Below are 24493 nucleotides of genomic sequence, written 5' to 3' on the forward strand. Positions count from 1 at the left end.
AAAACTATGCAATGCGATTTCTGGATTGCTTTTGTGTCCTGGGTAGTAACTGAGATGAACTAAAGTAACAATTCAGATGTATTTTGCACATGCATTTTAACTATACAAATTAGATGAATCTAATTGGCTCAATTTAGATCATTCAAATCAATACTGATATTACAGCCAGTTCATCTCAATTATCCAAAAAGGAAACAATGATCCACACAGATCGTTTTAATTGCACTGGGTGATTTTAAAGGAGGAATACTCTGAAACTTTTCCTAATTGACTTTTCACCCCAGTTTAAATGAGGCTTGAATTTCAATCCCAAATAGGCAAAGATTTTATAGTAATGGCGATCTTGATCTGTCCATTACAGTTTGTTCTTCCAACTATTATGCTTCCTACTCTGCTTGGATTTACAATGTTTTAATAATTGAAGTTATTGTTTCAATTCAAGAAAGATGGAATTCAGAACCCGTTCTTTCGATGGATGCTGAGAAAACCTTATAAGGTCTGTAGAGGTGCTGAAGTAGATGTTATTTTGAGTTTCTCCAGTTTCATATCTATATCACCTCTATTGTGTTCTGTTTGATAAGTATTACACAATAGTATGTATTGTCTTTCTGACATCTGTGATACATTTTTCTCTCTTCCCTTTTAATTTGATTTGTCTTTAACATTAGAATTTCTATACTGCTACAGGGGAGAGGGATGTGATGGCTCAGCAGTTAAAGACCCTGAACTTGTCAGCTGGAAAGATTTGAGGTCCTGCCCCGGCTGCTGCCCATCTAGCAGTTTGAAAGCATGCAAATGCAAGTAAATTAATTGGTACCAATTCAGTGGGAAGGTAATAGCATACTGTGCACCTTTGGCATATAGCCATGCTGGCCACATGAACCACGGAAAATGTCTTCGGCCAACGATGACTCCCTGGAGTTGGACATGACTGAACAAGGAAAACTTTATCTTTACTACAGGGATGAGCTACATTTCACCGCATCTCTGTGTTCTTCAAAACATACACAAGGATGCACGGAAAGGATGCAGTTCTATGGAGATTTTCAATCATCCGGGTCATGGTTGTCCCAAAGGTGTTTTTTTTTTCCAAAAGGCAACTGGATTTTTTTTTTCCCCTTTGAAAACATTTCGCTTCTCATCCAAAAAACGTCTTCAATTCTGACTGATAAGGAATTCCCCACCAGTCAGTTAAAACTGAAGAAGTTTCTTGGATGAAGAACTAAAGTTAGAACTTGGATAAGAAGCAAGGAGAGAAAAAAAAAACCCAAGTACAGTTGCCTTTTGGAAAAAAGCACCTTTCGGAAAGGATGCCGGTAGATTGGAAAACCTGGCTGACATAACCCAGTCCTGTATTTTAATCACACCCTAATGTTCCCCCTAAACATTGAGATCATATACAACAGGGGTCCCCAGCCCCAGGGCCATGGAAGCAGCGGGCAAGCATGCACAGCTCCAGTTTCTCGAGCAGCGAATGCAAATGGAGTTGTGTGTGCATGTGCACACACCTGCCATTCATGCAGAACCATCCTCTCATTCCCCCCGGCCCCATCCACAAAGCCAGAAAGGTTGAGAACACAGATAGACAACATTCCTTTTTTCAGCATATAAGAAGTACATGTTATTATTTTAAGAATTTTCCTTTTATACAAATATGGACACCGAAAGACAAATGCATCAGGAAAAAGCTAGGCACAAGTATGATCTTCTGTGACATCTACAGCTTTTAGCAATTAAAGCCTTCTCCTGTTGTTTTCTCTCTCAAAATGCAAAGAAACTTTGATTTCTACCTCTTAACATTCTCATCACATCTCCATTCTGTTTTCTTACGTCTGTGTTTCTCACTTTCTTTCTTATCTGTCCCCTTGTCAAAATCATTTTCTCTATCTGATCAGCTTCTTCAAACTTTCCACTTAGTAGCGGGCAGATGGTTTTTCAGCATTCAGGTTCAACGGTTTCAAAGCTGTGCTGTGGAAGAAGAGGTCGGGAAGGGTTTGAGGCGGAACAGAAGCAGCTTATTCAGAAACTATGAGTGATATATTCAGTATCATATACAGTATCATAAAGCAGGATGTGTAAAGTTGTTTTTCTTGAATCACACAAGAGGCACGCTACGGTATAAATTTCTATGCTTCCAGCCAGTTGCTAGGCGATATAGAAGTAGAGATCTTATTAGTTCTGCATCCAGAATAACTGCTACTATACATTCAGAGGCTTAATAAAACAGCTCTGGAGGGCACCAGGAAGTGGGGAACAGATCCCAGATTACAGCTATAAGCTAAACTGAGAAGTCAAACAAGCATTTTAGAAGAACTCAGTGAAAAACCGCTTCTACACTCCTGCACAGATGTGTCCATAAAGTTAAAAAGAGTTGAGTTCAATGTAAGGCAGACTTTATGTTTTTAGTATATTTGAAAAGACCTGAATCTCAACTTAAAAAAAAAAATACTAATGACATTTTGTCCCTGCTACCAATGCCTCTTTCTTAGAAGTAACTACAGAGATTTTTTTTTTTTTTTGGGGGGAGATCTGGAAATATATGACAATGATAAATTGCAATAAAACAATGTCAGTTACTCTGCTTTTCAGTTTTAGTACATGCTGTTCCCAATCTTTTCATTTTTCTGCCTCCTTTCAATTAAGTTGTAACCTACTATTCCCCTAAACTTGATAAGCAACTTTATCTGATTTTGTCAAGGGTAATTTTCTAACGATTTCCTATTGTTTCATTTAAATTACAAATTTAGAACTATTATTATGTCCTTTCCATTCCTTCCCCAATAGTTAGAAAGAAAGAAAGAAAGAAACGTTTTATAGTTTCTCAATAATGGGAGCTTTCTAAGTAACAAAGATTTTGTTCTTAAAGCCAAGATAAAACTATGGAATTCATTGCCATCCAATGGGGTGACACGCCCACCAATTCAGATGGTTTTAAATGAGAACCAGACAAATTCATGGAGAAGGGGATTTATCAGTGGTTATTAGACACTGACCAGACATAACCTTCTGAATCATATATACATTTGAAATGCCATCTTTTGGAGAATTATAACTGAAAACTATCCTCCTCTTGTCCATGTTTTTAAATTCTTGGATGCATCTGATTAGCCACTGTGTGATACAAGAATTTAAGCAGCAAGCACTCTGCTAAATCAGACCCCTTCTCCATGTAGTCCTATAGCTATTTTCAGAGCTAAATGAATATGGAGGTTCTCAGTCAACCAGGTCATGGTTGTCCCAAAGGTGCTTTTTCAAGAGGCAACTGGATTTTCTGAGGGTTTTTTTTTTTTAAGACATTTCACTTCTCATCCAAGAAGCTTCTTCAGCTCTGAACAGAGCTTCAAAGAAAAACCAGAAAGTCCAGCTGCCTCTTTGAAAAAGCAATTCTGGGACAGCTGTTTTCATAGTATTCAGTCACTCTACAAGGAAGCCTTTTTTTGCAGCAAGCAACCTGGTAACCATCACCACATCTTGTGGGAATGAATTTCAAAATTTAATTACAATTGCACTTACAAAGCTTTGTTCAAACCAGCCCAAATTGCCTTGTTTTCTTATATTTAAGTCAAGTCAGTATTTCTTTCCAGTGTTTGTAAATCTATCTTATATGATGTTTTGCTGAGAATGCGTCACTTTGGATTCCAGGATGAGCAGGGAATTAGACATGATGGACTAAAATGGACCCTTCCAATAAAAAAAGGAGAAATGTGGGTTAGATGAGCCCATAATTTGCCAATTTCACTACCCACTTATGTGAATATACCAGTATGTTATATATGGCTATGGACAAAAATATTGATTTTGGAGAAACACTATCAACACGGAGCATGAGTTAAAATGCATTGATCTCTTTACTATATTAAAAATTTAGTCCTGTACATATTTACTCAGAAGTGAATTCTATTTACAGGATTATAATCCAACTCTACGTGAGTGCACAGTAAATGGATTTTTTTTAATCAATGCAATGGACTAGGTAGAACTCGCAGAAAAAAAACAGAAAAACAGAACACTGCAGAGCAAGAAGGAAGCTGAAATTGCCCATCACCCAGAAGAATGGTTATTGCTGGATGGTTTGACTCAGATTTTAATTGCTTTTGTAATTTCATTCTCTCCCAAGCTGTCTTAAAAAAGAGTTGATAAAAATTTGTAATGTACAATAAGTCTAAGAGACCAATGAAGCAAATCAGTCAATGTTACAGAATTTTATCAAACACAAGAAAAGTTGATCCAGTAGGCTATGAAAATGTTTGTCTGGGGACATCTAAGAAAAGCACATTATAAATTCCAAAGCAGAGATCATACAAACTATCAGTCTTTTTATAGATTTGTTACCTATACTCAGGTATCTCTGAAGAATCCCACAATGATTTAATATACTGAAAAGCACATTGTTTTCTCCCTTTCATACTGTAAGATAAAGCACCATTTTTCTCTCAATGAAATGTTTAACAACATAGCAAAATAGTATTTTAAGGATCTGTTTACCATTAAAAAATGTTCTCTGTAACCCTTAAGAGCCAATTTTAGGGATAATTGTCATAATTGCATTAGAGAAGGTCTGTATGTTTTTTATTGAACATTTTTAAGAAAAGGAAAAGAAAATGGTAAAGACACCCCAAAAAAAGAAACAAAAAAGAGGCAAGAAAGGAAAAAGTTATAGCTGACATAAAGTTAATATTTTCAATATTGTATTAATTAAGCAATTGAATACACTACTATATTTCAATTTTAAAACTATTGCTGTAATAGAAACCAGCAATGCAGCCTCAACAGGCACCACGATTCATTAAAAAATTCCACCTTCATCTTGCTCTTCTCCTGAATTGAAAGACAGCAGAATCTTAACAAATATGTGTATTCTCAATAAAATCTTACCAAAAGTCTCCAAAATCTCATGGTAACCCATGTGAAAAACCAGTAATTCTGAGATTCTGGAAATCTCAGATGAGATTTTGGGACTGTTATTCAGTTGTGTTTATATCTGGGTCAATGGGGAAATTATTTATCTATTCACTGCATTTTTATCTTGGAAAAATGAGATGGGAAAAAGATTGGTTATCAACATCAAAAAATTGTGAGCTTTAAGCAAGGTGACCCATCTCTCTAGAAAGTACAATGTGTGATGTACTTTTTAAAAAGAGTACATCCGCATCCCCTCTGTCGCCTGTTTCCTCTTCCTCTCTATAAAACTAATAGAGCAGTATTTTTCAAGCTTGGCAGCTTTCATATGGATGACTTCAACTCCCAGAATTCCCCTGTCAACAAGCTGGCTGGGGGATTCTGGGAGCTGGGAACCCACCGATCGGAAAGCTGCCAAGCTTGAAAAAAAACACTGTTACAGAGTTTTCTCTGTGCAGAAGCCCAGGGGAGTCTCAGAAGAGGTGATTAAGAGTTTTGTTCAGCAGCCTCCTCTTTCCATTTTCCACTCTTTACAAAAATAAACATAGAGTTTTTGAATTTTCTAAGTAATATATGGAACACCTCCTCTTTCAGTTTCCAAAGCCGCAGAGGAGAACTTTGGGTCACCTAATGCTGGAGAAGGCTGTTGAGGGAGAGCAGAGTAAAGCAATGCTGCTTTTCATTCCAGGAAGTGAGGTGACCATGTTGCTCCATGAAGAAGCTTTGAGGAAGGTTTCACTAACCATTGTCAAAGTGAAGAATCCTTGCAAAAATCTGCACAATCCTAGTGAGTAGTAAGCTGGATGAACAAGCATTTCTGACTGATTTTCCATGAAAAGTCATTTGTGTGTCTTGCTCCTTTGGTTAGCAGATGTACCAGAATTGATGCAGGTAGTCCTTGATTTATGACCACAATTGGGACTGGAAGGTCTGTTGCCAAACAAGATAATTGTTAAGTCAGTCCCAATTTTACAGCCTTTTTTGCCATAGTCATTAAATGAATCACTGCACAGTGAAGTGAAACATGTGGTCATTAAGTGAATTCAGTTTCCCCCACTGACTTTGTCGTCAGAAGCCAGTTGGGAAAGTTGCAAATGGCAGTCATATGATCTCGGGACATCGTCATCATGAGAAAGCCATACCAGTTGCCAAGGGCCTGATTTTGGATCATGTGACCACAGAGACTCTGTGATGGTCATAAGTGCAAGGACTGGCCATGAGTCATTTCTTCAGCACTATCGTAACTTTGAATGTCACTAAATGAATGGCTTTAAGTCAAGGATTACCCATAATGACCGATGAACATGACCGATGAACAGAACAAATGTGTACTGTTGTTCCAAGCTGTAGCATTAGGAGTATGATCAATAACTGATTTACATCTGGCAAAGGGAGCAAAATATATTTTCTCCAACAGCTTCCTGTTTTAGCTGATGAGGGAGCCAAGTTGGTCTCCCGCTTCCTATGACAATTGCTCTGGGAATGGGCGTTGGTAAATTTACCTGAGAACGCCCTTTCTATAGATGCTGCTAGAGAGCCCAGGATGGGTTAGACTCCTCCTGATGACATCATCAAGCTGCGTCTGTCTTGTATAAAAAGGACTGCCTGTGGGAGTTTCCCCCCAGCTTTGGCGAAGGTACTTGACAGACTGTAGGAAGTGTCACTGAAAGCCAAACAGAATCTTTAACATTAACATTAACACATCTTACCATGGTCCGGACGAAATAAGGGAGGGGCTGGGCTCTGTAGCAGCATCTATAGAAAGGGCGTTCTCAGGTAAATTTACCAATGCCCATTCTCCTAAATGCTGCTGCGAGAGCCCAGGATGGGACATACCAAAGCCTGCATATCCACGGGAGGGTCCTCATCCGGCAAGTCTCTCTAAAGTTGGAACCACTCAATGAAGCATCTGTCTGCCAAAAGCCGCACTCCTCGAGGCATAGGAGTCCAAACGGTAATGTCTGATGAACAGGGACGGGGAGGTCCACGTAGCCGCTCTGCAAATCTCCACTAGGGTTGTCTGGGTGGCCCAGGCAGCTGAAGTCGAGGCACTCCTAGCAGAGTGTGCCGTTAGGCCCTGGGGTATTGGAAGGGCTCTGGTTAGAAGGCCTGTGCGATGCATGCTGTGATCCACCTACTCAAGGTGGGAGGAGAGGCTTTGTTGCCCCCAATGGGAAGGTGAAAGGACACAAACATGGCCTCAGTTTTGCTAAATGTAGAGGGACGTCTGATGTAAATTCTAAGCACTCTGCTAACATCTAGGGTGTGCCACTTGCACTCTAAGTCGTGGAGCAGAAGGGGACAGAAATCAGGTAACACTATGTGTTGGGATCGGAGGAACCCAGTATTAATCTTAGGTACAAAAGGTAGGGTCTAGATGTCTTTCCTGACAGACAAGGCTGCCAGGACCGAAATCCTTCTAGAAGGGGTAATCGCTACCAGAAATGCCACCTTACAAGACAAAAACTGCAAGGGAATTGACCTCAGTGGTTCGAATGGGGCCTTAGTCGGCGACTGCAGTACTTTAAAGAAGTCCTATGTGGGATCTCGATGACCACTGGAGGCCTCAGGTTTGTAGTACCCTTCAGAAACCTGCGGACCATGGGATGTCTAGACAAAGATTCCACTCCCCACAAGGGTAGAACAGAGGACAAGGCTGCAACCTGCCTCCACAGAGTGTTAGGTGAAAGTCCCTTGACTAGGCTCTCTTGGAGGAAGTCCAGCATCTGGCAATTAAGGCCCCGGAAGGGGCAATGTCATACTTATAACACCAATTGCTGAAAGCCTTCCAGGTTGCATCATAGATGCAGTTGGTGGAGGGTTCCCTGGAGGCTTGGCTAGTTCTTATTACTCTAGAGGAATGATAGTTCCAGATCAGGGATCCCCCCTCAATCTCTAGATGGCCAACTGAAGCTACTGGGACTCTGGAAGCAATATTGGCCCCTGTCTGAGCGACACTCTATCTACCAGAATCCTCCCAGGACTGGAGATGAAACGGTTTACTAAGTCTGCGAACCATGGCCTCCTGGGCCAGTGAGGGCTACAAGTATAAGTTCTGCTCTTTTGCCCAGTGTTTCCAGAAGACCCCTGGAATCAGGGGCAGAAGAGGAAAGGCATACAGGAGTTCCCGTGGCCAAGGGCTACGTAAAGCATTCATTCCCTCCACCCCCGGAACCGCACACCTGGAGTAGAACCTCGGGAGTTGTGTGTTGTCCTGAGAAGCAAAGAGATCCACTCCTGGCAATCCGAAGCGCTCCAACAGCTCCTGAAATAAATCGGGGTGCAAACGCCACTCTGCCTGGTCAGTGGTGGCTCTGCTAAGCCAGTCAGTTTCAACATTGGCCCCGGCTGCAATAAGCTCAGCTCTGAGCAATACCTGGTGTCTCACTGCCCATATGCAGAGTTGATCTGCCTCTAACATCAGGGGTTCTGAATATGTCCCGCCTTGGCGGTTAAAATGCGCCTTGGTTGACACCTTGTCAAGCAAGATCAGGATGTCCCTATCTGAGACAGCATCCACTAATTGTGTCAGGGCCAAATGGACCGCTCGAAGCTCTAGCCAATTAATATTATGGGCCAAATTTGCCTGGGACCATGGTCCCTGGACCACCCTGGATTGAAGGTGGGCTCCCCAGCCATACAGACTGGCATCCATGGTCAGCACTAACCTGTCCGATTCCTTGAACAAGAGTCCCGTGGAAAACACTTCAGATGACCCCCATCAAAAAGATTTAAGGACCAACGGAGTTAATCTGACCTGAAAAAGGAACAACTCCTACCTGTCTTCTGATAAGGTGGAAGAAACCATTGGAGCGACATGGCATGGAATCTAGCCCAGGGCACTATATTAATGCATGATATCATTTTCCCCAGGAGCTTGGAAAGCATAGCCAGGGGCACTCTAGGGTTAGATTTTATATGGCCAATTAACTGATACTCTCCTGACATTCCTGGGACAAGGACACCTTGCAGGAAAAAGTATCTAATACAGCTCCCAGATGGAGTAAGGAATTGGTGGGAGTAAAGTGGCTGTTTTGGCCTCTTTGAAAGAGAAGCCATGCTCTTGGAAAACTTGAATGGTGATATCCAAATCTTCTACTGCCCTAGATGGGGAAGATGACTGGACCAGTATATCATCCAGGCAACACTGGACTCTTACTGGGATTGCCCTAATAAGGGCTGGCCAGGCTGCCACCAGTTTAGTAAATGATCTGGGGGCTGAAGAAAGTCCAAGGGGCAAGGTCCTGTATTGGTAGTGTCCCCCATTTTAACAGAACCTGAGGAGCTGTCGATGGGTCGTAAGCTCAGTTGGAAGAGAGGAGATAGCCCTCCCAAACACTCTCTAGAATAGAATGTAGCATCTGTATTTTAACGTGCCTGAATGGGATAAACGCATTCAGAAATGTTAGGTTGAGAATACTCACCACCCCACCCAGGCCTTGGGGACAACAAAAAGCCGACGGGTAGTAGATCTTCCTTTTCCTCAGAGAGGTTGGGGTCCCAGATTTCTCCCTCCTCCCGTTCAGAAGCAGGAGAGTGGCTACGTTCTGATGGTTCTGTATAATCTCCCTGCTCTAACGCCCTCCCCATTCTGATTGAGCAGAAGGGGCCTTGGGCTCCTGTGGGTGAAGCAGTCCCCTCTGGGGGATCTGGCTTGTAGCAGGCCAGCAAAGTGGGGCTGGGCCCTGTTTGAGGGTTGAAAAATTCATAGCAGCCCTTCTGCTAGGCCCTATCTGATGGCAATGGAGACTACATCTTGGATGTAGTTGGGTCTGCCACTAAATGATGGATCTGAGGGGCAAAGGCCTGTAGCGGGGGTGAAGGAAGCCTCGAGTTTAGGTCGAGAACACCTTGGGCCATGGAGGGCCAAGCTGAAGAGAGGTCCCAAGAGGCTTGTTTAAAAATTGGGGCCTGATCTTTTTAGGTCTAGAGGCCCGAATTGTTCTTCAACTGGCTCTGGAGACCGGGCTTGGGACACCCCCCCCCCATTGTCAAAAAGGGGCTGGAGTGTTTCATCCACCTCCCTGGAAGTACTGACTGAACAATCGGAGGGTAAGATGGTTGGGAGGCCTGTTGCAGCTGGCCTCTACCTACCTTTGCGCTAACTTTTCTTCCTCTTGATTGTTTGAAGACCCTGGCTGTCCAGGCCTGAAAGCTCTGTTGAATTCTATCCTCCTCCATCGTTGGTATGGACAAGCACAGGAGGTGCTGGGAGTGACTCTCACTATGTGCTGCCTATGTAGAGGCCTTGATTACGGCCTGCTGTGGCATGGAGGTAGGCCGTTGATGAGTGTGGCCACTTAAGATGGCTGCTCGCCAGGTGCTCTGAGGAGATGATCCAAATTGGGCCCTCACACAATTGCAGCCTGCGATGGCTGATCCTCGCTCTATAGGCAGAAAAAAATGCCCCGAGCAGCGAAATCGGCAGTAGAAAGGAAACCGCATTGTTTACAATCAGCTGTGATGCACTGTTATCTCCGTTTCGATCTTTACGATTGCGCTGGCCAAATTCGCTCAGGGAAAGCTGCAGGGGAGGGCCTATGGCTTCTCCCTTACTTATAGTCTCCCTGGATTATGGGATGATTCCCTGCATGGCAGAAGAACAGAAGCCCGCTCTCTTGAAGGCACAGCTGCACCGTGTCCCTGGGAGCTGTGTTGAAGGTTTGTAATCGCTGTTCCGCTGCTTTATTGATGCATCTTTCTTTTAAAACAATAAATAAATTGCAAACCTAAATGAAGAGATTATTCTGCAATGAATGAAAGGAACTCTTAGAGGCAATGGTCAATTTGAAATATCTGAAATAAAATATAATGAATATATTTGTGTGATCAATTACCATAGAATGAAATCAAGCCAATTTCATAAATCAAAATCAGCTGTTTTGGAAGAAATTGCAAAGTTTTTTGAATGGGACTTAAGTCAGTTGCATAAAGAATAAAAAATTCCAAATGCTTCTCACTCAAAAGAAAACACTGAACTTAGAGTGGACAGAGCAAATATCAGTGAGAATTGATTAGCAAGGCCAACATTATTTTTAATAACTTTCCAAATTTGGAATAGTTGTTTGAAGTTTCTGATTCGTTAGAAACAGGCATCAAACGCACCATAGCTATTTTATACAACAAATGTGGCAAATCCTTTGCACTTACCCTTTTAGAAGTAACTATGGGCCAGTTTATGGATTGTGATTTTAGTATAGTTAGACCATGTATAATTGACAGACTGGATTTTATCACAGATTTTATCTGTTATTTATTATTTTATTCTATAATTTTTCATTGTATATTTATTGAGTGTTTTTATTTGATTTGGTCTCTGGTCTATCACTGTAATAAAATTCAGAATTCGGAATTCCCAAAGTTAGAGTAGTTGTTTGAAGTAGCATCTTAACTTCACCAATTACTCTAATTAAACTATTTAGCTCTACTAATGTTAACATGGTGCGTAAAAGGAAATTGCAGTTCAAAGTCATAAATGAGACTTGTGTTAGCAGCACGGCTTAATTTTTTTCCAATAGCATGGAACTGCTTGAATATTTTATCTGACAAGACTTCCTAGTAAAAATTTCTTTTTGAACAAGAACAATTCCTTGATATCATCTGAAATGTCTAAAACATTTTTTTAAAAAACCCCAAAACTAAAATCCTGCTAAAATAAAATAATAAAGAATTCTATTCTAAAATTAGCTTCATAAATTCTTTTCATGCCACAGCCTTTGTAGTTTAAAAAAAAATCCTAATGACCTAAATATCCATCTGTTATCTGTTACATCCAATTAAATTATACAATGTAATGATAGTTAATTTTGTTTTCTTTCACATTCCAACTTTAAAAAAAGTAAAAATAAAAAACAGGCAACTCTTAAAGACAGCTACTTGATTCTTCAACACCTGCAAGAGTTATTATGCTTAAAAGTTCACTAATGTTTCTTTAGCCAAGAACAAATGCTATTTTAAACATTCCCAGAAGATTTCGCTGAGCTTTTCTAAACCTGAAACTCAATGAAGACTACACATTTGCTGTTTGGGAAGTTTGTTTGCCCTTTTCAATCAGCGTTATTGTTCATACTGGATTTCAATAAGCTACTGACCAAGTCCAGGAACAAAACACAACAACAACAAAAGCAAAAATGGAATAGCACCTGATATACCCACATTGGTTGCATCATAGGGTTTTAACATCTTTCAGCACTTACTTAAAGCATTGTTTTCCAATGACTTTAGATATGTTAGCAACAAACATGATATATGTATCCCATATTTACAGACCCCTCACATCGCGGACATAAACTGTTTCAACTCCTTCCTTCAAAACGACGCTATAGAGCATTACACACCAGAACTACTAGACACAAGAACAGTTTTTTCCCGAAAGCCATCACTCTGCTAAACAAGTAATTCCCTCAACACTGTTCAACTATTTACAAAGTCTGTACTACTATTACTGTTAATCTTGTCATCACTCCTTATCACCCATCCCCTCCCACTAGTGACTGCATGACTGTAACTTTATTGTACCCTATGACTATCATTAAGTGTTGTACCTTGATTCTCGTCTCCTGACAAATGTATCTTTTCTATTATGTACACTGAGAGTATTTCCACAAAGACAAATTCCTTGGATGTCCAATCACACATGGCCAATAAAGTATTCTATTCTATTTAGATGTGTATATATATGTAACTTGCTCAAAACTTTACTAAGATAACATGTTTCTCATTGCATGTTTGGACTGTACGGTTTTAATCCTAGAATATGCTCAAAATCTCAGAAGTTGCCTAATATTGATTATTTTAAGATGTTTAAATTATTCTTGGCTCCATATTTGCGCATTAGTCATAAAAATGTTATGGAAATATAATTAGAAACTAAGGTTCAAGAACTATGGGATATAGCATTTCCCAAAGGAAGCTTTCTCAAGAAAGATCTTGAATTAAAATAGAAGTCAAAATCCTGGAAAATGACCTTCAAAATTTCTTTCCTTTGTGTGTTAGATATGTGTGTTATTTATTTTCTTCATATTTAGGTTAAACATGTCTGCATTTAACATTAAAAACTTTATTTTGTTTTGTTGTTTTTTAAAGATATCCTCTGTTGTTTACTACCAGTACAACACTGTGATGATATGTGGAATATTGACGTTTATTCCAATATAGGAGAGTCAGTTTGACCCTCTAGTAGTTAAGTCACCAGCCTAGAAAGCAGGAGACTGTGAGTTCAAGTCCCATCTTAGCCCTGAAAGCCAACTGGGTGACTTTGGGTCAGTCACGCACTCTCAGTCCAACCCATCTCAAAGGGTTGTTGTGGAGCAAATAGGAGGAAGAAGTTTTACTGGATATGTTTCCCTCCTTATTTGTAAAAATAATAAAGGCGGGATACAAATAAATAAATATTTATTAGGGACTAGACTATTACAGTATAGATATACGTTTTCTTTTTTCTCCTGCAAATGTTTGCTAACTTCTCAAGTATAATCTAGACCACAAAGTTGCTAATGAAACTACATTGCAGAATGGAAAAATGTTGTGGTCCTTTCATTCAACTTCCCCCAGGATACCTTCAGCAGCAACATCAGAAGTTGGGTCAACACTAATTCTGTTAAAGCCATATAATAAGATGGTATCTATGGCATCCCTGCCACTAAATAAATACTGAAATAACCACAACTTATTTCTAGTATGCTTCAGGAAACATACAAACCCCCTCTTAGCAAACATATAGCAAGTAAAGAAACATGCAGTATCCACAAAACAAAGTCCAACCAACTGTACCACTTTATATTCAGGAAAATGTGATTCTTTAAATTTGCCATGAATGAAAAGAGGACAATGTCATTTTTTCTCTTTTTTATTTAATATCTTTATTTTTGTCTTTAAAAAGTTTTTATTTGAAAAAAAGAAATATAAAACATTAAACAAGCAAAATAAAAATACAGGTCGTTTTCAACTTACAACTGTTTAGTTAAGCAACCATCTGAAGTTACTACTATCTGAAAAAAAGGGATTTATGACACAGATCCAAAGTTCCAATGGTTTTCATATCCTTGCAGTCATGTGACCAGAATTTGGGCGCATTTACAGCCACTTGCAGTATTCCAGTCACATGACTGCATTTTACTATGGTTTTACTGAAAACCAACGTTTATTTCCAGCTTCAAGCAAAAATGCACCCATAGCGAACAATGAGTGGGTTGGTCATATTTTACGACAGTTATGACTTACAACGTTAAAGGGTAGGCTCCATTACAGTCATAACTCAAGGCAACCTCTGAGATATTGGAACACTGCTATCATGTCACCCCTAGTCTTTTTTTTCCCATTAAACTAGACGTACCCAATTTCAGCAACCGTTCTTTATATGTTTTAGCCTCCACTCCCTTATGTATTATTGTAATATGTCACAGAATCTAATTCTCACCTCTCTAGAGCAGTGTTCCGGACATAGCTCAGTTTGCTTCAAGAATAGAAAGAATGACCCTCATTTTTTACAATTACTCAGTTCCAGAGGATGGAGTAAGGCTGTCAGATACACAAGGGTGCTGCTTTCACTAGGATGTATGAGCTGTATCCTGTCAGCTGTCACCCAAGTTGCAGGGAGGACAAAGCAAAGGAAAAAAACCTGTTTCATTCAGAAAAGGATCAGACTATTGGTCCGCAAAGAGCTCCTGATAATTATTTGTGGAAGTGGTTCAGATTTAAACCACCGTACTTGGGAGAACTCTGCTTGCATTTCCTTCGGTCCTGGCATTCATAATTGGATCTTGGAATAGGGAGAACAGCAAATGACCCAGATATCCAAGACTATTAAAGTGACCAACCAATTAGAAAACTGTAATATTTACAGTGTAAATACGAGGTGCTTCCTTTTTTTTTTCTTAACTGACATTACTAACCCTGACAAGGTGGGTGTTGTTCCTTCCCTTTTCAGCAGCTTCCTAAACGTTTTGGTTTTGCTCTTATGGTCGCTAAAAAACTCTTCTTCTTATTCTGTCTATGGAGATTCTCAGTCATCCAGGTCATGGTTATCCCAAAGGTGCTTTTTATCAAGAGGCAACTGGACTTTCTGGTTTTTCTTTGAAGACTTCTTGCTTCTCATCCAAGAAGCTTCTTCAGTTCTGACTGAATGGTGGGGAATGGAAGGATTTATACTTCTTTCAGTCAGCTGGACATTTGCATTCTTTTAGAGGGTTGTTAAGGTCATCTGTATCATCAGGGTTACCTGAGTGGTGCAAATTGGTGTAGAACCTTCTTGGAACTATTGAAAGGACTGTGTTGTAAATTGGAGATAGATGATGTCATATCCCTCCCCCGGATGAGAAGCAAAACATCTTCAAAGAAAAAACCAGGAAGTCCAGTTGCCTCTTGAAAAAAGCACCTTTGGGTCCCCTTCCTATCCTGGTTATGTCAAAGAAAATTTGCTTTGATGCAAAAATCCTGCACAAAATGGTTCTTGCACTCCAATGAGTACATGAGTATTACTTGTACAGACTCACATTCTTTTTCTGTGTGTTCTGCTAAAAACCTGGTAGCTCTGAGAAGCATCCCCTGGCACAAAGGCTGTATGGCAATGTCAAGGTGTGTAATAATGGCATCCCCTGTCAACTTGAGTCTTCTTCTTGCTCATCACACAAGTGGATGACCTGAGATTCCACTGCCAGCATGATCTCTAAATGGTAGAAAGGCACTTGTATTTTCTGGAATACTACAGGCAGGCCTGTCATTTTGTCATAAGCAAATAACCTGTGCATTCGATATGCTGGTTTTCCTAATATATATTCTCCTCCTCAGGTGTGATATGAATGTATAACTGCTTCAGTCTGCAGCAAGAATGCAATCTTACTGAAATGCTGGAACAAGTAAAAACAGCAAAGAAACTCAGTTCTCCAGTAACATTTTTCCACCTGAGATCCCTAAAGATTCAGAATGTATGGTCAAGTGTGCATTCACTAATATGTATTGCAGTATTATTACTGACAGGGTTAATTTCTAAATCAAATCCTGGCTTTACAAGTGGTCTCCAGAGGTTCCATTTTCATTTCATGGCTTGGGGGTTTGGAAGGAAAGATGCAATTTGGGAAAAAGCATGAATCCTTTTTTAAATAGCTCACTTTTCTTCATCAAATGTAACTTTCTTGATATTGCCTACAGCAATTTATCCACACAGGTGAAGAAGAAAAATGTAATACTTCTAACTAAGTACAGCAAAGCTCTAACCATTTTGAGGTAGCGAGCACATGAAATATCTAGAAATGGAACTCAACAAAATGGCTGCTGTGGGAGGAGATGCTCCATCAAAAATTGGCTCACGAAAAACCCACTTATGGCTCTTTGTCACAATCTCTAAACTCCAAGAAGTCTACTATTCCACACCCCACTTACCTCTATCTATTCTAGGCAGCTGGGCAGAATACAAACAAAGCAATTACAATTTTTAAAAAAGTAGTATTTTTATTTTCCATGAACATCTAAGGCTATTATTTGGGGAAACTCTCTTAAAATTTATTGTGGGGTTGATGCTATGCTCTGCAATACAACTTCTTTTAAAATACTACCTGAATTTAAAATCACTTTTACAAATGTATAGTGTTGTGTGAGCCAGCTATTGTGGTTTGGCAATCATGGTTTATAAGTCAACATTTTGAGAGAACCCATAGAAGAGATCACTTGTTCTCCCATGGCTTCCAAATGCCCCGTTCTAAATCAAAGTGAAAAACAACAACAATAGTTCATGGCTTTAGAAGATGTCTGAACCTAGTCACACTCTGTAGGGAGTTTGCCCAATAGAAATCCTTTGCAACTCCAGATGTTTGCATCTGGCTGGAGAACAAAGCTTCTTGTTACAGCCTGCACTGATGGGCCACTCAGTTCAGATGCCTTTTCCATCCCCACCCATTGAGTACCAATCACTGCAGAAGCAAAAGTGACATGATTGCATGTTCAGGAGACTAACTCTGCCAACCACTCAACACTGCTATGGCAGCAGCTTCAAAAATATCAATCTAATCATTCATCCAGAAATTGCTTAACACCACTGTCTTAACACCACTGGCTAACTGTTGCTTCTGTTATCTGACATAGTAAAAATGGCAAGACTACAATTTTAGCTACCCATGAATCATTACAGAAATTGTCAATACATTTTGTGTTGTCAGCGTTGCTACATGATTATACATATACAAACTTAAGAATGCAGCTGAGTGGAACAGTTATCTTGCATCGCAGCTGCATAATTATTTTTTCTCCAAAAGTTTTGTTTAAGAAAATTAGGGCAGAATAGCATTTTGCTGAACAGCATCCCATACCTGTCATCTATACAACAACTAGATAGCTCCCCCCCCCCCCCAGGTTATCTTTAAATGTCAGTCAATGCTTGATTCTTTTCATCTTTTAGCACTTTTGTTTTATTAATCCCAAAACATGTTATCATTAGGTTAAATCTATCAGGGCTCTAATTCCAAAAATAAACCAAACCTATTAAAACTGATTGATACAAAAAGTGGGGTTCCCAAAGGCTCTGTTTCACCTGTAAGACAATAAATGCATCTATAGTTTTAATAATTAAAAACTATATTGCAGTATTGACTGCAATATTTATAGACCTATTACTGTATTTCTTATTGATTAGTTCTTCATTTTACCTCAGCCAATATATTAAGCAGGAGACAGATCCAATATTTAACTGATAAGCAATCATCAGGTATTAATTTTTTGAAAAGCTGCTTAAAAGGTTCAGGAATACAACACAAATAATTAGCAAACAATAACTGAAACAAAGTATTTATTCCCTCTTGTGGACATATAATGTACAAATATTATCCCATATTAAGACTCCCATATCAAGACAAATTATATGCTATTTTTTCAAACTTCCCTTTTTAAGTGTACCTGGTAAGTTTCAAAGTCATTTTTGTTACTCATTACATAAGTGTATTTTCAAAGATATATTTTAAAAACAGTATGCAGATCTGAAATAAATGCCATGCTGTTTCTTTCAAAATATCAATATTGCAGTTATTCTCCTACATTTCTAATTAGACAAAAGGAGGAATAGCAACATCACTCTAATTAATGTTATATAAAGGCATCCATGCTCTCTCTCATTCAAATACAACTCAATGAATCATTATTTATTTAAATGTATTGGCCCTTCAACTCCAGAGAGTCTGGAATTCTATGCAAGATGCAGTTTATTTTTTTATCAGTGTTTCCCTCATACAGGAAGCAAGCAAGTAGTGTTTTTATTTTTGAAGTGGGAATAATATCTTTCAAACGAGAGGTCCTATTTTTCATCACCGCAACTCATTGTTTCCCCAAGAAGAAAAGTTTAAAAGGAAAGCTGCAGGTGGAGTGGGCGAATGGAAAGGTAGTTGAAAATACACAATTGGTTAACTATTCTATTGGCATATCTCAGATTTGGAACAGTCTGTTTCTGACTCTCGTTCTTACAACCTCTCTGCAAAAACGAAAGACTTGTTTGTAATCTAAAGTAGCGCTAACACCAGGAAACCTAGAATTCGTATTAGCTTCACTTCTTCTCGGCAGGCAAAGAGACGCCGGTAGGTTCCCACAACCAGACTTGGAAGTTCGCTTCCACTTGAATAGGGGCTTCCTTCCGAGTCCGTGCCTGGAGCCTCGAAGCCCCCCACCACCCCCCACCCGAGATGCAACTCCAAAGTCCTGTGGAAGCAAAATGCCACTTCCAATGCTCCCAACTTCGATCCGCCGGGAATCCAGCAGGGCTCGTAGCAGGAGAGAAGAAAGAGGCCCAAAGAAAGAGGCGACCCAGTAAGGTGTTTCTTCGAACCTGGCCAAAGGGGAGGGGAAGGGGAAGGGGAAGGAAGACAGAAGCCGCGTTTCGTGGACTCCGGTCCCCGACACTTTCTCCCACGCCTGCCGCCGACAGCGTCCCGCCCAGTCTCGGGGGCTGCCTGGCATTTCCCTCGCCCGCCCTGAACTTTTACTCCCCGCCGCTGCCCGCGCTCAGCTCAGCGGAGGAAGCCGCGCCGCCTCTGCCCCACTTGAGGAACACCCCGACTCGCCTTCTGCCCCGGAGGGGAAAGTTGTAACGCGCCTCAAACAAGCCCCATACGACGCGAGGGCGGGAAAAGGAGGCTCTTCCATAGCAGCCAAAAAGAAAAAAGAAAAAAGCAAAGCAAAGCAATGCGCCCAAAGCCGGGGAAATGCCTAACCGCAACCCCTCCGGCAGCCTTTTACCTCGCCCCGCAGAAATGCAATCCTTCTCTAATGCGCCATGCTCCGGCTGCTCGGCGGAGGAAGCGCGGCGGCAAGGAGCGAGCGAGCGAGGCAGCGAGCAGCCCCGGACGCGGCAGATTTCTCACATACGGCTCGGGCTCCGCCGGAGACTCCAGCCACACCGCCTGCCTCCGGCTGACGTCAATGTCACTGTCACATGGCTCGCCGCGAACCCAAAGAGGTCGTCGTAGCAACCGAAGCTCGGCGCTCTGAGATAATTTCGAGAGGTCATTTGTCAGACTCGCGTGTGCACGTTTGGACGCGCGGTCGGGGCTGACCCGGGTCCCTGGAGCTGTGGAAAATTGGGGGAGCGGGGGGGGGCGAGGGAGGACTGAAAGAGGAGGAAGGAGGCGAGGCGGTGCATTAATGAAGATCTTCAGAGATAACGACCGACTTGCCCAAAACCTTTTGGGGTTTTGTAAACTGGGGAGCAGGAATCTTCTATGGCGACCCCCACTTCTTAATTTCTTCTCAAGCCATTCCCGAATCGGGGTAATTTTCCTTCCCTCCTCCTCTGTGCTTTTTTTGTTGGTTTCTCTGCTTTTGTCAGTGGACTAGGAAAATCCCCCCCACACCCCAAAAAATCCCGATTTAAGCCTCGGGGATTATATTTTAACTAATTATTTTAACTGTCATGATCCATCAGTTCAACTATTCAGTGAGACATGATGCGCTATGTGGAATGATTGCTTCTGTGCTTCTCCTAAAACAGCCGGCACAAACCAAATTTCCTGGTTTGTCGTTTTCAACACATAACAAGCATAATTATTTGTATTGGATTTTTCTCAGCTAACTGTCCTGGCATACGTTAGATTTTATTTTAAAAATCTAAAAATAAAAGTCAATAAGTAATGTAATAAAAATTCAAAGTACAAAAATGCTCATGGTGTACTAGTCCACTGAAACACATTTCTCAAATTACTGCTGTAAAATAAGAGGACTACTGAAAAAGGCCTGTCTCTGGTGTTTGTCAATCTGAATTTAAAGAAAGGAAGACAAAAGGAAATAAACTAATATGGATCGGACCAAATGTTCCATTAACCTATGCAAAATGCTTCCTGTTTGCCATAGTTGACTTATCAGATGCAACTAGTAGTCCACAAATAAGAACATAAGTCAGTAATCCTTTTTGTTTGCCATCAGTTGGAATTAAGAAACAACACAAATTCATGGAGATTTCATTTAGTTAGTATACCTCATAATAATCATAGTAGGAGTTACAGTGATTACATGGATGAGATATGACAAAAAGAATGATCATATAATTGGAAAGGCAAATGGACAACTGATTTAATGTTGTTAACATTGTTGAAACAGTATTGAATTCTTGCCCATTCTTGTTTGATCTGGCTTGATCTTAACAGAGATAACAAAAACTATATTTAAATACTTTGATCAAATGTTCCTTAGACTTCTTAGTTTATATATTTTCAAGCAGATCTTTCTTTTTATTTCTACATAATTTACGGTAATATCTGTACTGGAATTCTTATGTTTAAGAAAGAAATATTTAAAAAATCTCAACCTCTCCAAGCCGTTTACAGAATCAGCATATTGCCCCCAACAATTTGGGTCCTCATTTTACTCACCTCAGAAGAATGGAAAGCTAAGTCAGCCTTGAGCCTGGTGAGATTTGAACTGCCAAATTGCAGGCAGGCAGCAGGCAGCAGAAGTACCCTGCAGCAGGGGTCCCCAACCACCGGTCCCCGGACTGGTACCGGTCCATGGAACAATTTCTACCGGGCCGCCGTTTTGCTGGGCGCCGCCATCTTGTTTTGATGAAAAAGTGCTTCCGGTGAGCTTTTCCGGGTAGAAAGCGGCATTTGGGTGCTGAAAGAATCCTCGCGCCTTAGTTTCATCGAGGGGGGGCAGCTTCAAACAAAACTAAGGCGCGAGGATTCTTTCAGCACGCATGGCAAGGCGAGCCGAGCGACCATCCCGAAGCCGTCCCGAAGCCCATCGACACAGGTACAAAGGAGGAGTTGAAGGTGGCGGGGAGAAGCAGGGGACAGCTGGCTGGCTGGCTGGCTGGCCGGTCACTCGGCTCGCCTTGCCATGCGTGCTGATGCCGGTACCGGGCCGCGGATGATTTTGTACTGCACTCTAGTACTGCAACTGTGCCACCATGGCTTATCATGATGTTAAGAAAACGGTGAAATGTGCACGTTGCATAATGCAATTGCTATCCTTGCATCATGATACATTTCAAGGACACCTATGTTTTTTGTTAGCTATAATAAATTCACTGTTAGAAAGAAGGACTATCTTGATTTTTTCATATCTTCTTATTGTATAAAAAACAACCTGTAAGAGTAGAGGTGACAATTTCTCAGAATTACTTGCAGGTTTTCATTAATTATGTGAAAACTTCCATAAGTTTTCTACTGATTCTGATTAAAGCTCACAAATATTTAAATACCTGAGCTGCAACATAATTTGGAAAATAATGTTGACCAGTTCATGCTTTGTTGCTTTTGTGTATTTTATGTGTGTGTAGGGTGGGAGTCAGCTTTCAATTTCCAAATACCATTCATTTATGCACTGCCTGAAGTGATACTTCCTAAGCAGTGATTTTGCCATCCAACTGGCTGGTTTTGTCCAGTCAGGCTATTGATTCCTCACATTTTATTTCTGTGGAAGAAAAGAAAAACAATTGATGGTAAAAAAAAAAAACTTATCCTGAGTTCAATCTTATCCAATCTGGGTACCCTACAGATGAGTGGACTTCAACTCTCAACTTCTCAGGAATGGCCGTGATGGTTGGGAATTCTGGGTATTAAAGTCCACCCATCTGGAAGATGTTTGCCTGCTATAGATTGGAATCTTTTGAATAGAATAGAATTCTTTAGTGGCCAGGTGTGATTGGAGACACAAAGAATTTGTCTTGGTGTATATGCTCTCAGTGTACATAAAAGAAAAGACACATTCGTCAAGAGTCAAGAATCATACGGTACAACACTTAATAATAGTCAGAAGGTATAATAAGCAATCAAATCATACTAGGAAACAGTCAATAAAAATCGTTAGGATACAAGCAACAAAGTTACAGTCATACAGTCATAAGTGGGAGAAGATGGGTGAAAGGAAGGATGGGAGGATTAATAGTAATATTAATAGTAATGCAGACTTAGTAAATAGTTTGACAGTGTTGAGGGAATTATTAGCGTCGTTTTGAGCGTAAGAGTTTAAACAGTTTATGTCCAGGATGTGAGGGATCTGTAAATATTTTCACAGCCCTCTTTTTGACTCGTGCAGTATACAGGTCCTCAATTGAAGGCGGGTGGGTAGTAATTGTTTCTTTCTGCAGTCCTAATTACTCTCTCAAGTCTGTGTCTGTCTTGTTGGGGTGAACCAAATCAGACAGCTATACAGGTGCAGATGACAGACTCAATAAGTCCCCCACTTTTTTAAAGACAAAGATATCTTAGTTTATCTGGCAACCCAGTATTACTGCCTTTTTAGTTACCATCCTATGCATAAGAAAGGCTCTAGACCTCTGCCCCAAATCCAGCCACATTAGAACTATATAATTGAATATGTACACTTTCATTGTATAAAGTAGTGAAGCATTTTGTAATCATCTGTAAAAGTAATGATTAAAAGAACATTACTTGTATTTTTGAATGTTTTGTACCCAAAGCCTAAGGTATAATTTTGTTTAGCAAGGTATTTTTTTAAAATGGAATTATTGTATTTGTTTCCTAAATCAAAAACAGAGGTAGGGAAGTGAATTTAATATAATGCAGTCAGTTTAAGTGCTTATATTATGATGGCAAAAATAAAGAATGCCCTTGTTGAGAAAACATTTTTTTGTTATCAAAAAAAGGTAAAAAAGTATTTTGACTAATGAACGCTCTTGAACAAAAGCTGTAAAATAATTCAGTTTTCCACTGACTGCATTATTGGAGAGCAAAAGAATGATTGTTTAAGTCAAGTCAAGTGGAAGGCAACTCCCCAATGAATACAACATTATGAGAAAAACCCAAGCTCTCCCTTTTCTCAATTTTACTACCAATACTTTCAGTTCCCACGGGGTGAAAAAAGCTATAATCACCCCATTCCCCAAATCAGTAATTTATATTTACAGTTATGATGTGATGTGTTTTTTGAGAAGATGACAGTGGTGTTTGTTTAAGTAAAAAGAAAATAAAATAGATGGGGTCTGTCACCAAAAGTTACAATTAATCCTCAAATATGAATAGGTAAGTTCCTGATGAAGACAGAGATGCAAAAGAAATCAATCATAAATTTTATCAAGAGCAGATTTGTATATTTTATTCCAAATGAACTTTACATTATACAGACATTCAAACAATCAATCAGTCTTGTCAGCATCCATCTTTCCATAATCAAAAATGCACAAAATTACACCTGACAAAAATCATGCCTGAAAAGTACATATAAACAGTCGCTATTAAATAAAAAAATGTTTTTACAGGAAATACATTTTTTAAAACATCTTGTCCAAAAATGAACATATTATGCACATTGAAGTCTTGTTTTTTGAACTAAGATCTCATGACTCAATCCTTACAGGCTCCAGGCAATTTACAAATATTAAAACAGCAATAAAATAAAATATTATTTCAAAACTTCAGTAACAAAATTAGAACAGCGAATATCTGATAAAAAGAAAAATATGCATTCATACAATACATAGAATGAACTGGTTTCACAGAGATTCAGTCAGATTACAAAGAAAGAAAGAGGGGTGTTGAAACATTAAGCATATTTATCCACATATCTTTAGTATAAGTAGAAGTTTTTATGCCTAAAAGCTGCTCCTACTATGCACACTCACCTTATTTATTTTCCAGTAAACACTAGCTGACCAGACCGCAGAAGGATGGAAGGCTAAGTCAACCCTGAGCCGATGAGGATCAAACTCCAGGCTATGGCCAGAGTTTGCCTGTAATATGGCATTCTAACTACTGTACCAACACGGCTCATTCAGTGATGGAAATTCTGGTCTCAATTACCTTCATTAACTAAGGACTACCTATAATAATCGTATGCTTACCACATCAAGATTTAGAAACAATGATTGTCAATCACAAATACCAAACATAAATAATACAAAGCACTGGCATGTAGATAGGAGGTGTTGGGCTGAAAAAAAGCCTTTCTAAAAGAGCAGTTGGTTGAAAAAGTGTGGCTAACACTGATGTATATGGTGACCATTATTGTCAAACAATTAAAGGTCAAGAACATCAGGCTTGCTTGGGTGTCCAGGCACCATGAGAATGATTATTTTTCCTCTCAGATGGATAAATCCCACCTTCCCCTTTGTACAATCCTACTTTCCAGGACTTTCTTGTAAACTGACCAGGATGCAGAGACA

At 40.0% G+C, this 24493-nt stretch overlaps 1 protein-coding gene across 1 annotated transcript in view; it reads right to left on the reverse strand.

Annotated features, from left to right (window-relative positions):
* Positions 1-19354, reverse strand: part of NCALD (neurocalcin delta) — a 57162-nt gene extending 37808 nt beyond the window's left edge. The window contains exon 1 of the mRNA XM_026703506.2: positions 19114-19354. The gene's annotated coding sequence lies outside the window, so the exon portion shown is untranslated. The remainder of the gene's footprint in view (positions 1-19113) is intronic.
* Between the last annotated feature and the right edge of the window lie 5139 nt (positions 19355-24493).

The sequence above is a fragment of the Pseudonaja textilis genome, chromosome 3 (genome assembly GCF_049901715.1).
Source record: "Pseudonaja textilis isolate UNSWEBS1 chromosome 3, rPseTex1.2, whole genome shotgun sequence".
NCBI lineage: Eukaryota > Metazoa > Chordata > Lepidosauria > Squamata > Elapidae > Pseudonaja > Pseudonaja textilis.